Here is a 14,651-nt window from a genome sequence, read left to right as displayed (position 1 = left end):
GATGAAGTAGGAAGGTGGAAATGCATGTGAGATGTTGGAAAGGAAATGGGAATATGAGTAGGCCATGGCATGGGAGTTGTTTTGTTGGTGTAAATGTGTCATGGTTGCAATGATGAAGAATAAAGGGTGCATGTGGGGTGGAATTGAATGAATGCAAAGTGAATGAATAATGAAATGAGTTAAAGAGGGAGAATGTGGTGAAATGATGAAGTAGGAAGGTGGAAATGCATGTGACTTGTTTGTGGAATAAAGAATGAATGGTGGAATGATAAAGAGTTGCATAAAGAATGCATGTAGGGTTAGCTAGGTTGGCTTTGTTTGGGTGCATGTGTGTTAATGGTGGTTTTGCATGTGAATTGATGGATTGTTTTTTATGGAATTGATGGTTCTTTGCATGGCTTTTGAAGTGATTGTGGGCTTTGGAATTGGAAGGAAATGCATGGCCTTGGGGTTGGTTTAAGAGAGAATGGGCTAGGCCCTTTGTTTTATGTCCAAAATGAATACAAGGCCTTCAAATTCGTCCAACACTTTGGCTCCAATCATATGCTATCCATTCCAAGCCCAATTTTGCTCCAAAATGCTCCAAAATGCATCTTTTGCTTCCTTAGCCATATGAACCTAAAAACACACGAAAATGGCTTAAACTACTAAAACAACTATGAATTAACAACATAGATGCACGAAAACAAGCTAAGTAAGTCACCTAAATATGCTCCTATCAAACTCCCCCACACTTATCTTTTGCTAGTCCTCGAGCAAAACAGAATAAAAACAAATAAACAAAACGACACTAAACACGTAAAACACAACCTACACCTTCCAACAATCGTTTCAGGGATTTCCAATGCACATGACAATTTAAAAATTATTATTCCCACAGAATTTAGCCATCTTTACCCTTAACTACATTCTTAATCATAGTCACCACATACTAGTTCACAATTAAGCATTTAAAACCATGTTTTGAATGTAGTAACATGCCTTAGAGAATTTGCTCAATTCCTTACAAGATATGCACTCAATTTTCACTCAGATTTTCTAACTACACACCCTAATCTAGTCATATGTGAGAATATTGATGTAAACATGAAAACGAACACTCACATATATGTATCACAAAGAACGCAATTTTTGGAGTTAATAAGCATGTTTAGATTATGATCTCATGAATGGAATGCTACTACTTAGATGCGAGAACCAGTGACACCATATGCTCATACCAAGTTCAAACTCCACAAATTGAAACACATAACACTCAAGATTGAAGTCACGGGTTGTAATGGGGCTTGGGGCGTGTGGATAATAAAGAAGGGATATGGAAAACAAAGGTTCTTAAAGAAATAATGAGCAAGGCAATTGAATCAACTTAGAATTCACTTTTGAATGAAAACTCAACTTTGGAACAAAAAGGGAGACAATTTAGGGCCAGAATTGGTGTTTTGAGCCCTTACTTCAATCACTCATTCTTTCATTTTTTTCAAGCTCTTTTTTCTTTCTTTCTTTTCTTTTCTGTTTTTCTTTTCTTTTGAAACTCAAAACATACTTAAGAACAAGCATTCCTTCTCCCACACTCATTTTCTTGTATAATGTAACTCAAAAGGAATTCATTTAAGTCATGCTCACTATCTTCTAAGAACAAAGGTGTGGATTGTCCTAAACTAGGCTAGGTGAGGATAATGTGGGTTGACAAAGAATAAAGGCTAAACAAAGCTCAACGGGGGTAAAACTTACAACATATACGAAATATGAGAAGTGAGGTTATTTGACTATGGTGGCAATTACACAACTTCATCTTGAATATGTTATGTAAATCAATAACATGCTTTGAATGAAATGGGCATGAGTTCTAGCATTTGGAACTATATGATGAAACGCCTTCTAAGTAGTAACCAAGCAAAGAATAATGAGATCATGCAACAACTTTAGAAAACAAGAAATCACAGATTATACTCTCCAAAGAACGTTATAGGCTCAAGTCTCTCAGGGTTGTAGTGTTTGTTTGAGTTCCTTCCTTCAAGCATGTTACATAACTAATTTTTTTTCTTTTATGATTGCATGTGAAGTCATACATTATAACCATAACCAAGCATATACCAAGAGTAAATCAAACTTTTCTCCATGTTTATAACTCTTTTCAACAGTCATGCAATTAGAAACCAAATCCTTATCATTGTGTTGGAAGGTGACCTACGACACAAAAACGACTCAAAACACTCTTTTTAGGCTTTTCAAAACATGTTTTTCAAATTTTTATGTGATTTTCGAATTTTTAAGTCAAAACACACTAAACACACTTAAAAACAGCAAGAAACAACATTTGAAGTTATGGTGGATAAAACCCTACGAATTTGCATCAAAACACTTTAGTAACTCCCCCACACTTAAAACAAACATTGTCCTCAATGTTAAAAACCACACTAAACACAAACAAACATATAAACAGCAATTAAACATACTAAACATGGCAGAATGTATCTAACAAAGAGAAGAGTTTAGAGATGCAAATCTGGTTATGGAGTTTTCGTTCCATCTTCTCCTTGGTGATTGCAGTGAGGCTTGGATCTTTGTGATTCCACAGGCTTACTCTTGAACTGCGATGCTCCCATCGTTGATTTTCCTTTGTGCTACTCTTGAACTGGGCAGCAGGTTTCCTTTGGTCTCCCCCGAAGGTCTGAGCTTCCTCCTCTTATCTGTTTCTTTGTTCAATCTCTCCAATTCGTATTGAAGAGGCTTAGAGGATAGCTCAGCAAAGCTAGGTAAGCAACCAGGGAATAAAGTCCAGATAGACTCTAAGTGCCGGCTGATTGCTTCTTTAACTTTGCCATGCAAGTAATATCAATGACAAAGGAAAAGACAGGGAAATAGCATGATATGAGATACCTTTGCTTTTGCCCTTGATGATATGAGATACCTTTGCTTTCGAAGAGGCAGCAAATGAATCCACATGCTTCGATCCACCGTTTCCTTTTCCTCATTCGTACTGCAGGCATTTGGTATCTTCTTTGGGGGATACATCCATGTTTGAAAGTGTGTTCTCAAGAGAAGGAGAAATCTGAGCATGTTTGAGAGGGTTGGTTGCAGCTTACATTTTCGGCCGAGAAGGAAAATTATGCATTTGTGGGTGTATGCCTTGCCATGAAGGTTGATGTATATAGGAATTGTAATGGCAAATGGCAGTGCGGATGCGGCAATGTCCTCCACGCGTCTTCTGAAAAGCTGGGAGCTTTTGATAAAGTGGCACGCGTCTTCTGAAAAGCCGGGAGCTTTTGACAAAATTGCACTCGCTTTCTGGAAAGCCGGGAGCTTTCGGCTTTGTCACCCACGTTTGTCGGCTAAAGTGTGCAGCTGATTTCTCGCCTTCCACGCGTCTTCTGAAAAGCTGGGAGCTTTTGACAAATTTGCACACGCTTTCTGAAAAGCCTGGATTGCGTCTGAAGAGCTGGCGATCTTTACGCCGGGAAATCCGGTTTTGAAGAGTGGTGTCTCTTCATTTCTGAATCGGTGAACGCATCTCCTTTAATAGAGGTGATCGATCACCTCTATCTGCACACTTTGAAGACTTCCCAAAAATCATCTTCGGCCCGTCGAGATTTTCCTCCATCCAACCCTTTTCTTTTACTTCTTGAACAATGGCTAGCTCATCCAACCCATCGAACATTTGCTTAGATTTGAGTCTAAGCAGTGACCCGGTCGCGCCTCGTAAGGGTAAGGTATGGTGCCCGTCTTTCTTATCTTCCCATGACCCTCTTACAGATGAGGACTCTGTGATGACGGATCCCACAACGGCTACGATAGTGGCTCGGAACCTCCTCACTCCCAAAGACAGTCAGCTGCTTTCAGGACGGTCCGATGAGTTGGCCGTTCAAGAATCCCTGGCTCTGAGTGTTCAGTGCGCTGGCTCTGTGTCCAACATGGGCCAACGCCTTCTTGCTCGCTCCCGTCAGGTTGAATCCTTGATGGCGGAGGTGGAGAGTCTTAAGCAGGAGATCAAACAGCTTAAGTACGAGAACCAAAGTTTGCACGTGCTTGCCAACAATTATTCGACAGGCATGAAGAGGAAGCTTGATGAGCTTGATGACCGTCAACGGTTTGCAGCTTTCTTCCAGAGGCACCTCTTTCCTGGGTCATCCAGCGTTCCACCAAGGTTTGGGGCCTTGAATGATCTATCTTCGGTGCCTCCCGCTCCTATGCCTTCCGCTCCGATGCCTCTTGCTCCGATGCCTCCTGCTCCGATGCCTCTTGCTCCGAGAGTGTTGCCACGTAGTGGGGCCTCAAGTACACAACCTTTGTAAAGGCTCCATCTTTCTGCCATGTTTAGATACAATTGTAATTTATCGAAAAAATCAATGAACAAGCAAAAGTTTTATTTACTGTATTGGGTTGCCTCCCAAGTAGCGCTTGCTTTAACGTCGTACAGCCGGACGATGCTCCCTTGAAGGTTTATGGAACCCCACGGCATGGAGGGGTGCAAATACAATCTGTCTGACGAACCACTTCATGCTTTGGGTCCTTGAATGGAGTGGGATAATGATCCTTTCTTATTGTCGTGTTTTGCTTTTCTACATCAACACGAATTCTCCCACGACGTTGAATTCGATTAGGTACCTGCACCACACGAGGTAACAACCTATTAGTTGAAATGGGAATCGAATTTGGAATAGGTGGCTTACCTTTGTACGGCAAAGAAGTGGTAGCACAATGGACGGATGCACAAGGGTTGTTCATGGCCAATCGTGGTGCTTTCAAGGTTGGAGCCATGCATTCCTTGTGCTCTACTCCAAGTTCCTTCTCGGTGGTAGTTCGAGAAACATCCTTCTTGATCTTTGTTGAATACTCCGTCCCTATGTGTTCAATTACATTAATGGCACAACAAGAACGAACATCATTAGTATTCTCAATCGATTCAGGAATCTTAAAGTTAATCATATCATCACCAAAGGTCATAGTGACTGCTCCCTTGGCCACATCAATCTTGGTTTGAGCTGTTTTCATGAAAGGTCGTCCAAGTAAGAGTGGTGATGATGGAGAGTGTACCGAATCGTCCATGTCTAGGACGTAGAAATCAGCCGGAAAAATTAAATGGTTCACCTGCACAAGCACATCTTCCAAAACTCCTTTTGGATACGCGTTAGAACGATCGGCCAATTGTATAATTACACCATCTTGTTTTAATTCACCCAAATTCATAGATGCATAAATAGAATAAGGCATGACATTTATGGATGCACCTAAATCAAGCATGGCATGTTCAAAACGATTATGTCCAATCACACAAGGAATCGTGAAACTACCGGGGTCTTTGCACTTGGTAGGCAGTTTACGTTGCAAAACAGCGGACACATTCTCGCTTACCTTCACTACCTCTTTGTTTGCCCTTCTTCTCTTTGTATTGCATAGGTCCTTGAGGAATTTAGCATACTTTGGAACCTGTTTGATTGCATCGAGAAGCGGTATGTTCACTTGCACCTTCCGAAACGTTTCAAGAATGTCCTTCTCGCTTTCTTCCTTTTTTTCTTGCATGAACCTGCGAGGAAAAGGTACATTGGGCAGATTAGGACGTGAAGTACATGAATTTGAACTTAAATTACCTGATTTGGCCAAGTTAGGGTGATTGGGGGCCTGCGGCATTGGGTTTTTCACCCTTGCCGTGGGTGAGCTAGACACTTCCTCAGGTTGTGTCGTCTCTTCATCTACTTTCTGGGCAGATTTGGGATTGTTTGGCTCGGTCCCAACTTCTTTTCCACACCTTAGGGTGATGGCCTTGGCGGATTCGAATCCTCCCTTTGGATTGACTGTGGTTGAGCTAGGAAGCTTTCCTTGCTCTCTAATTTGTCCAAGGAACTCAGAAATCTGCCCTATTTGTTTCTTCATATCCATCATCTCCTTCTCGTTATTTGCTATCCGGTTGTTTTGATTTTGCAACCCCTGCGAAATAGAGGTTAGTAATTGCATAGCTTGATCACTTTCCAAGAACGTACCTGAATGAGATGATGCCAAAGGTTGTTGGGGTTGTTGGGGTGCATACGGCTTGGAATAAAAACTATGGGGGTTTGGCCTAAATCCTCCTTGTTGGGCAGCTTGTTGTGGCTCCCTCCATTTGAAGTTTGGATGGTCCCTCCATCCGGCATTGTAAGTGTTCAAGTATGGGTTGTTTTGATTTTGTCCTTGGAAACCAATTGCATTGGCAGATTCCCACCCACCATTCTCGATTAGTTGAGGGCACTTGTCGGATGGATGCCCTTGAATTGAGCACACGCCACAAACTTGGTGTTCTTGTGCTTTTGGACCAATCACAACCTGAGAAACAAGAGAAGTAAGATTAGCAAGTTGTGATTGAATTTCAGAAATAGTACTCACCTCATTTACACTTTGTTGCCGTGGGGCTTCCCTTTGGCCCACTCCTTCATATTGTTGAGCGTTGAGCGCTCGGTTGGCTATGAGAATCTTTGCATCCCTTGGTGTTTTGTCCACCAATGCTCTTCCCGCTGATGCATCAAGCATTTGACGTTCGATAGGAAGGAGACCCTCATAGAAATATTGAAGGAGAAGTTCCTCCTTCATTTGATGTTGAGGACATGAAGCTACAAGGCCCTTGAAGCGCTCATAATAAGCCGGGAATGTCTCACCATGATTCTGTTGAATACCACTAATTTTCTTCCGTAGGAGAATCACTCTTGAAGTAGGGAAGAATTTCTCCAAGAAAGCACGCTTCATACACTCCCACGAAGTCACAGTTCCCGGGGCTAGTTCGTAGAGCCAATCTTTGGCCTTGTCCATAAGTGAAAATGGAAAGGCCTTCATCTTCAATATACTCCCATCCACAGTGACGGGGGTCATGCTCGAACAAACCACCTCGAACTCCTTCAAGTGTTTGTTGGGGTCTTCCATAGACAAGCCATGGAACTTCGGAATATGGTGTAACAAACTGGATTTGAGTTCAAACACCTCAGTCTTCCCCTCTGCAGCCGTGGGGTATTGGATACAAAGAGACAATGCATTATCCAAACCCGAGGCCGAAAGCTCCTTGATGGTTCTATTATCTGCTGCCATGGCTTGTTCTTCTTCAAAAATCTGATCCGTGGGCTTTTCTTCTACACCTACTTCGTCTTTTTCAAGCCCAGGTTGTGGTGGCTCTTGTTGACTCCTCGTTCTCCTCAAGGTGCGTTCAAAATCACCGTCAAAGTCGGAGATGTTCTCTATAATAGGCCGAGAGCTACGAGTCATACACAGTACCTGAAAAACAAGAAAACAAACAAACTAAGAATCTGAAATAAGAATGCACGAAAAACAAAAAAAAAAAATAAAGACAAGGGATTAGCAAAGTTGCTAATCCCCGGCAACGGCGCCAAAATTTGATGCGAGAATTACTTGACACTTAAATTAAACCCTCGTTTGACAATTGTAGTAGAATGGATAAGTGAGGGATCGTTCTAGACCGGGGATTAGGAGGGCTTGCTAAAACCTTCTAAATTGACTTAAAAACATAAAAACTAAATTAAAACAGATTTAAGACACTTGGGAACAAGGAAATAAAAAAGGGGGTTTTAGTTTTGACGAAGTTGAAATGAACAAACAAAATGCAAAAATGGACAGATTGTAAACAAGTGTTGTGAAATAAGATGGTTGGTGAATTAGCTAGAGGTTCTTTCTCCACACATGATATTTATGCATATGAATCAATTTCCAGTTATTCCTTCATTGAATTATGAATGACAATGCCCCAAATTAACCGTGACATCACTAGTTAACCCTCAGATTTTCCTTATATTATTGGATTGGATGGCATCATTCGACAACCCAAAACATTCTCAAAAGTTCCCTACATGTCATCATAATAGAGATACAATCGAAGATCATTAAGAATAATGAAAACCATAAGCATTGACAAAGCATTTGCAACTATGACATCATGTTACTCATGCTAAGAATTAAACTTAACGCGATCGTGACAAGCGACCTTCACTACTTTCAAGTATAAGTTAGTAACGATTATGTGAAACCTTCTTAAATTTTAGCCACATATTCATGCATGCTAATTAAGTGTCGACCCTCAATCAACAAACACAAATAAGTTAATAATCAAATAGTTAAGCCAATTGCATTCACGAATCAAGAGTTCATAACCGGAATTCATCAATTCATATTACATAAATAATCATGGTATTGAAATCACCCCTAGCCAAAAAGGGTTTAGTTCCTCATAACTTTGAAATCAAAGAAACACCTAAACATTCCAACAACTCAAACTTGAATTGTATGAACGTTTAGGCACTCTTCTCTTCCATTCCTCATATTACAAAACAAAGAGAATTGAATTTAAACATTGAAATCAAAGAAACGCGTAAACATTCCAACAACTCAAGCGTGAATTGTATGAACGTTTAGGCCCTCTTATCTTCCTCTTTATTGTGGCACAAGGACTAAGGGATGTTGTTGGTGTGTTGAATGGATTGGGGGATTATGGAAATGGATGAGGAGTGGTGGAGAAAATGGTGCAGAAAATGGAGAGAAACTCACGGCTAAAGAAGAAAATAGAAGTGTTTGTGGTGTGTTGTGTTGTGAATGAGATGAGATTTGAATGAATGAATGCAAGGGTATTTATAGGAGGAGTGGAGATGTATATGACTATTTGTTTAAGGTGTTTGTGGCTGCAATGATGAAGAATTGCATGTGGAAATAAAAGGGAAAATGTGGTGAAATGATGAAGTAGAAAGGTGGAAATGCATGTGAGATGTTGGAAAGGAAATGGGAATATGAGTAGGTCATGGCATGGGAGTTGTTTTGTTGGTGTAAATGTGCCATGGTTGCAATGATGAAGAATAAAGGGTGCATGTGGGGTGGAATTGAATGAATGCAAAGTGAATGAATAATGAAATGAGTTAAAGAGGGAGAATGTGGTGAAATGATGAAGTAGGAAGGTGGAAATGCATGTGACTTGTTTGTGGAATAAAGAATGAATGGTGGAATGATAAAGAGTTGCATAAAGAATGCATGTAGGGTTAGCTAGGTTGGCTTTGTTTGGGTGCATGTGTGTTAATGGTGGTTTTGCATGTGAATTGATGGATTGTTTTTTATGGAATGGATGGTTCTTTGCATGGCTTTTGAAGTGATTGTGGGCTTTGGAATTGGAAGGAAATGCATGGCCTTGGGGTTGGTTTAAGAGAGAATGGGCTAGGCCCTTTGTTTTATGTCCAAAATGAATACAAGGCCTTCAAATTCGTCCAACACTTTGGCTCCAATCATATGCTATCCATTCCAAGCCCAATTTTGCTCCAAAATGCTCCAAAATGCATCTTTTTGCTTCCTTAGCCATATGAACCTAAAAACACACGAAAATGGCTTAAACTACTAAAACAACTATGAATTAACAACATAGATGCACGAAAACAAGCTAAGTAAGTCGCCTAAATATGCTCCTATCAGAAACGTACCGATTTCACCTTGAAACGTTCAATAACAACTTGAAACGTACCAATACTAAATTGAAACATACCCATTCTAACTTAAAACGTACCAATATATCGGTTTGAAACGTACCAAATTATCCTTTAAAAGAAAATGTACCATTAAATTCTATTTCCCAAATGTACCATGGTACGTGAAAAAGATGGAAAGAGGGGTAAAAAGTGTGCTAAAACAAAAAGCATACCATTTGATATGGATACTCATGAGGTGTGCATAAAATGAAATATGAAGGAAATGAATATGACCAACAAGGGAGAACGAAAGAAGGTTTGATTGGCTGATCGAGGAAAGCAATGACATGAAAAAATTGCTAATGGTTGTAGAAGAAGATAGCATGTTAGTTACTTGTATGGTGTGGAGTTAGGAATAAAATGCATGTTAGAAACATAATTAGATTAGGTTTGATGTGTTAAGATTTTTAAAACTAATCTACTACATTTTAGGAGATTTGGGATATTAATTAATTAAAGGTACATCATAATGCCAAATCGTGTAATATGGCATTAAAAAGATGTTACTTATAAAATAAGTGGCACCTTAATTGTAGGAAGAATGTTTAATCAAATTCTTAAAAGGAGCAGATGTTTAATCCAAGAAATTAAAAAAATAAGCGCCTATATCAAAACTACCCCAATAAAAACTCATTATATCCTGATTCAAACCACAAAAATTCTCACTTAATTTGCTTATCCATATTCCCTTAAGAGTAACTCCACCCCATGAAATTCCTCTTGCAATTAGGTGATTGAATGGTAACATCCCACATCGTCCAGGAGAGTGGATCATGTAAGCCTTATATGTATATTTCCATCTCTACCTAGCACGAGGCCTTTTGGGAGCTAACTGGCTTTGGGTTCCGTAGGAACTCCGAAGTTAAGCGAGTTCGCGTGAGAGCAATCTCATGATGGGTGACCCACTAAGAAGTTCTCGTATGAGTTCCAAGAAACAAAATCGTGAGGGCATGGTTAGGGCTCAAAGCGGACAATATCATGCTATGGCGGACTTGAGCCCAAGATGTGGCTGGGGCCCGGGTCGGGATGTGACAATTTGGTATAAGAGTCATTACCCGCCCGGAAGTGTGCTGACGAGTACGTCGGGCCCCTAAAGGGTGGATTGTAACATCCCACATCGCCCATGAGAGTGGATCTTGTAAGCCTTATAGGTATATACTCATCTCTACCTAGCACGAGGCCTTTTGGGAGCTCACTGGCATCGGGTTCCGTTGGAACTCAGAAGTTAAGTGAGTTCACGCGAGAGCAATCCCATGATGGGTGACCCACTGGGAAGTTCTCGTGTGAGTTCCCAGAAACAAAACTATGAGGGCGTGGTCACGGCCCAAAGCGGACAATATCGTGCTATGGTGAAGTTGAGCCCGGGATGTAGTGGGGGCACGGGCCGGGATGTGAACCCAAAGCCAGTGAGCTCGTGCGAGAGCAATCCAATGAGGGGTAACCCACTGCGAAGTTCTCGTGTGAGTTCCCAAAAGGCATCGTGCTAAGTAGAGATGAGAATATACATATAAGGTTTACATAATCCACTCCCCTGGGCGATGTGGAATGTTACAGAATCCCTCAACACCAAAAATGAAAATTGCTCCAGCCCATGCCAATTGCCCACCTACTGGTAGGCCCAACTCCCACGGACTGAGCAATCAGGCGACAATGGCCTGAGGGCCTGCTGGAGGCGATATAACATCACCTACGTTATTAAATTTTATTTTATTATTATTATTATTATATTCTTTTTTTTTTGTGCATCAGGCATGTGGCTTTCACATGCGCATTTATGGCAAGTGAGCCAATTAAAAGCAGGCACGGGGCCAACATATCAGCACACTCACACCCCTCAGATGTGGGGGCAACGTGGTTTGTTCTGAGCCATTGGATTTCCAATAGTCCATATTAATTAAGTTTGATAAAAATTGTTAGAAATTATAAAAAAAATTCATAACAATATAAAAAAAAATTTATAATTTTTCTTATAAATACCCAACATCCTCTTCTAGCATGCCAAAATCAAAATCTCTCTGAATCCTTCTTTATAGTTTATAAATCTTGAGTCCGTACAATGTTTTCTTCAATGAGGTAGTTAGAAATTAAAGAGTAAGAGAAAGAATTGTTCAATCTTGAGAGCGAGAAAATGAGTTGTTCGAAATAGAGGAGCAAAAGGATCAAGAAAGTAAAAGGAGAGATGATGAAGCAAGAACTGAGAAAGCCACATAGACTTGTCATGTCATGCAAGATGTGAAGGTAATCTCTAGGCTCAGTCATTCCACGAACCTCAATAGAAAGAAGGAGCAACGATGGTAAGAATATCTTGGAAGATTACTTTGTCCCAAATAGTGTATACCTCAATGCATATTTTAGACGTCATTTTAGAATGCAACCACATTTGTTCAATAAAATCATGATTGCTATTTGCAACCACGATTCATATTGTGTGCAAAAGAACGAGGACTTTCATGTTATGGGTCTCCAACCTAAGCAAAAAATTATTGTTGCCTTGCGGATGCTTGCATATAGGGACATCTACAGACCAAGTGGATAAGATAGCAAAGATGGCGAAATTAACCGGTCTAGAGTCCCTGATGATGTTTTGCTCTGCAATTGAAGCTATCTACACCAATGAGTATCTTGGGTAACCCATGAAAATGGACCTGTAAAGGTTTCTGAAGAAGGGTAAGATGCAAGGTTTTCCTAGCATAATTGGAAGCATCCGCACAGGACTTGGTGGCAAGGAGATTATGAAATAGAAAATGAGCCAAAAGTATCAAATTGGAAGCGGTGACATCATTTGATAAATGGATTTGACATTTTTTTTTTTGGTGTTTCAGGAGCTCAAAAGAACCTCAATGTCCTTGGTCAATCCCATTGTTTAATGACGTGCTGCGAGGAAGTGCTCCTCAAGTCACATATGGAATCAATGGAATTGTGTACTCAAGAGCAGTGTTCTAAAAATCGGCCTAGGTGGTGAAGGCCCACCCTAATTTTGGGCAAATCATTTCGAAAAATCGGTCTGTAGTTAGGCGGCTCCTAGGCGAAGAGCTAGGCAGCACCTAGGCAGTCCTAGGCGGCCCTAGGTGGTCCTAGGCGGTTTATATATATATATATATATTTTTTTTTTTTTATTGATTGTGTGCTTTTTTATTTTTTGGTTTCATGACGGTATACTTATGGAAATGGTGCACCTTATTTGCAAATGATGGATTTACTACAAGTTCATCCAATAGTGAAAAGAATTGGAGCACTTTTGAGGGGATACATACAAAGAAAAGAAATAAACTAGATATAACAAGATTAAATAATTTAGTCTATGTCCAATCCGCAAGGATCATGATTCATGAACAGGAAGAATTTAGTCTATCATCCAAATCATCCTCATTATGATTATATGCTTACTGTTTTTTAAATATTGAACTTTTTGGATGTATATAATTTGTGTATTCTTCTACTTCTATTTTTGTATTTTATCATTCTTTTATTATCTAATATGCACTTATTTACAAGATATATAATAAATTTACATAAATCCGCCTAGGCACCCGCCTAGCTTCCTAAGCATTAGGCCCCTGCCCGCCGTCGGACTAGAGCCTAGCGATTTTTAGAACCTTGCTCAAGAGTGTACTATCTAGCAGACGACATTTACTCAATGTGAACATGATTTGTTAAAATAGTGTCACGTCCGCAAAGTGAAAAGGAAAAATACTTCACAAGATATCAAAAAGGGTGTAGAAAGGATGTGGAGTGTTGTTTTGGAGAATGAGAGAGTGGACTAAGCCTCAAAATCGACTAGCCATAATAATTTGGTTTAAATTCATTTTTGGTGAGAATCAAGCTGAAGACCTCTCACTTACAAGTAGTGATGGACAATGGTTATGGTGGGTGGTTAACCACGGTTATCTACCCATAACCGTTTATGCTCATACTCACATTATCATTTATTCGTCGGGTAATTGTCTAAACGGTTATACTCATACCCATAACCGTTTATAAACGGTTATACCCACAGCCATAACCGTTCATAAACGGTTAACCATACTCATAACCGCGTACCCATTTAACCGTAACCGTATACCCGTTTATCCATTTTTTAACCCATTTACCCTTTTTTCCATTACTTTTTTTTTGAACCGTACCATATACAACTCAATAATTGAAATATAATTTACGAAGGATATTTTTAACGTTATCAATCAGGTATATAATATATTTGCTAGAATTGATTTGTTACACAAAAACCTCCATTACTTGAGATAAATATTGGAAACGAAATCATTTCATGTATTTCGACTATTTTCTTCATACCAGCTAGTCTCAATTATAAAATATACAAAGTAAGTTCTAAAATTAAGGTAGTCTTACGTAGTTGAGGATATTATTCACTAAGCACCCAAGCTACTTCAATTATAAAATATACAAAGTAAGCTCTAAAATTCACGGTATCATATCTTAGGTGAGGATATTAAATCATAAGCACCAACACTGGATGTTTAAGCACCAACACTGCATGTTATAACAATGGACCATATGGATTTGCTTAGTTTTTTTATTTTTAAATTATACATATATATCTTTAAAACAATTGGATATAACAAAGAGCTCGTTCTACCTCGGTTAATACCCATATTCACTCATTTAAAATTCACGAGTATCCATAACCGTAACAGTGAAATTTAAATAGGTAGATAACCGTGGTTACCCATAACCGATGGATATTTACTATTTGCCATCCTTACTTACAAATGAAAGAAAAATTACTATACCATAATCATAAGTGACAACACACATCATTTTTAACTTCACACATCTTTTTTATTATTTAGGCTAAACTACCAATTTGCCCCCTGAACTATCACTCAACTTTCAATTTCCCCCTCAACTTTTTAGCTGGAAAATTAAGGACTTAAACTAATTTTTTTGGCCGATTTCCCCCTACCATTAGTGTTTCATAGATTTAATCCAAATTAACGTTAAAACTCTTATCATGTGCACACCACGTAACTTTCCTTTGTGAACAAAAAAACGTCACTGCACTAGACCTTTGGACACAAAAGCTAAAAAATCACACATATTTGCATAGGTTTAAATTTTAGAAATGTAAGGTTTTCAATTATTTTAAAGAATGAAGCGATCGAACTACCCACACTTGTTATGCATATGCTTTCATTTACCAGAAATTTGGATGGA

This window comes from the organism of the source record quoted next, unplaced genomic scaffold (assembly GCF_019419815.1).
Source record: "Pyrus x bretschneideri cultivar Hongxiangsu unplaced genomic scaffold, Pyrus_bretschneideri_v1 Contig93, whole genome shotgun sequence".
NCBI lineage: Eukaryota > Viridiplantae > Streptophyta > Magnoliopsida > Rosales > Rosaceae > Pyrus > Pyrus x bretschneideri.
Note: the sequence above shows the minus strand (reverse complement) of the source record.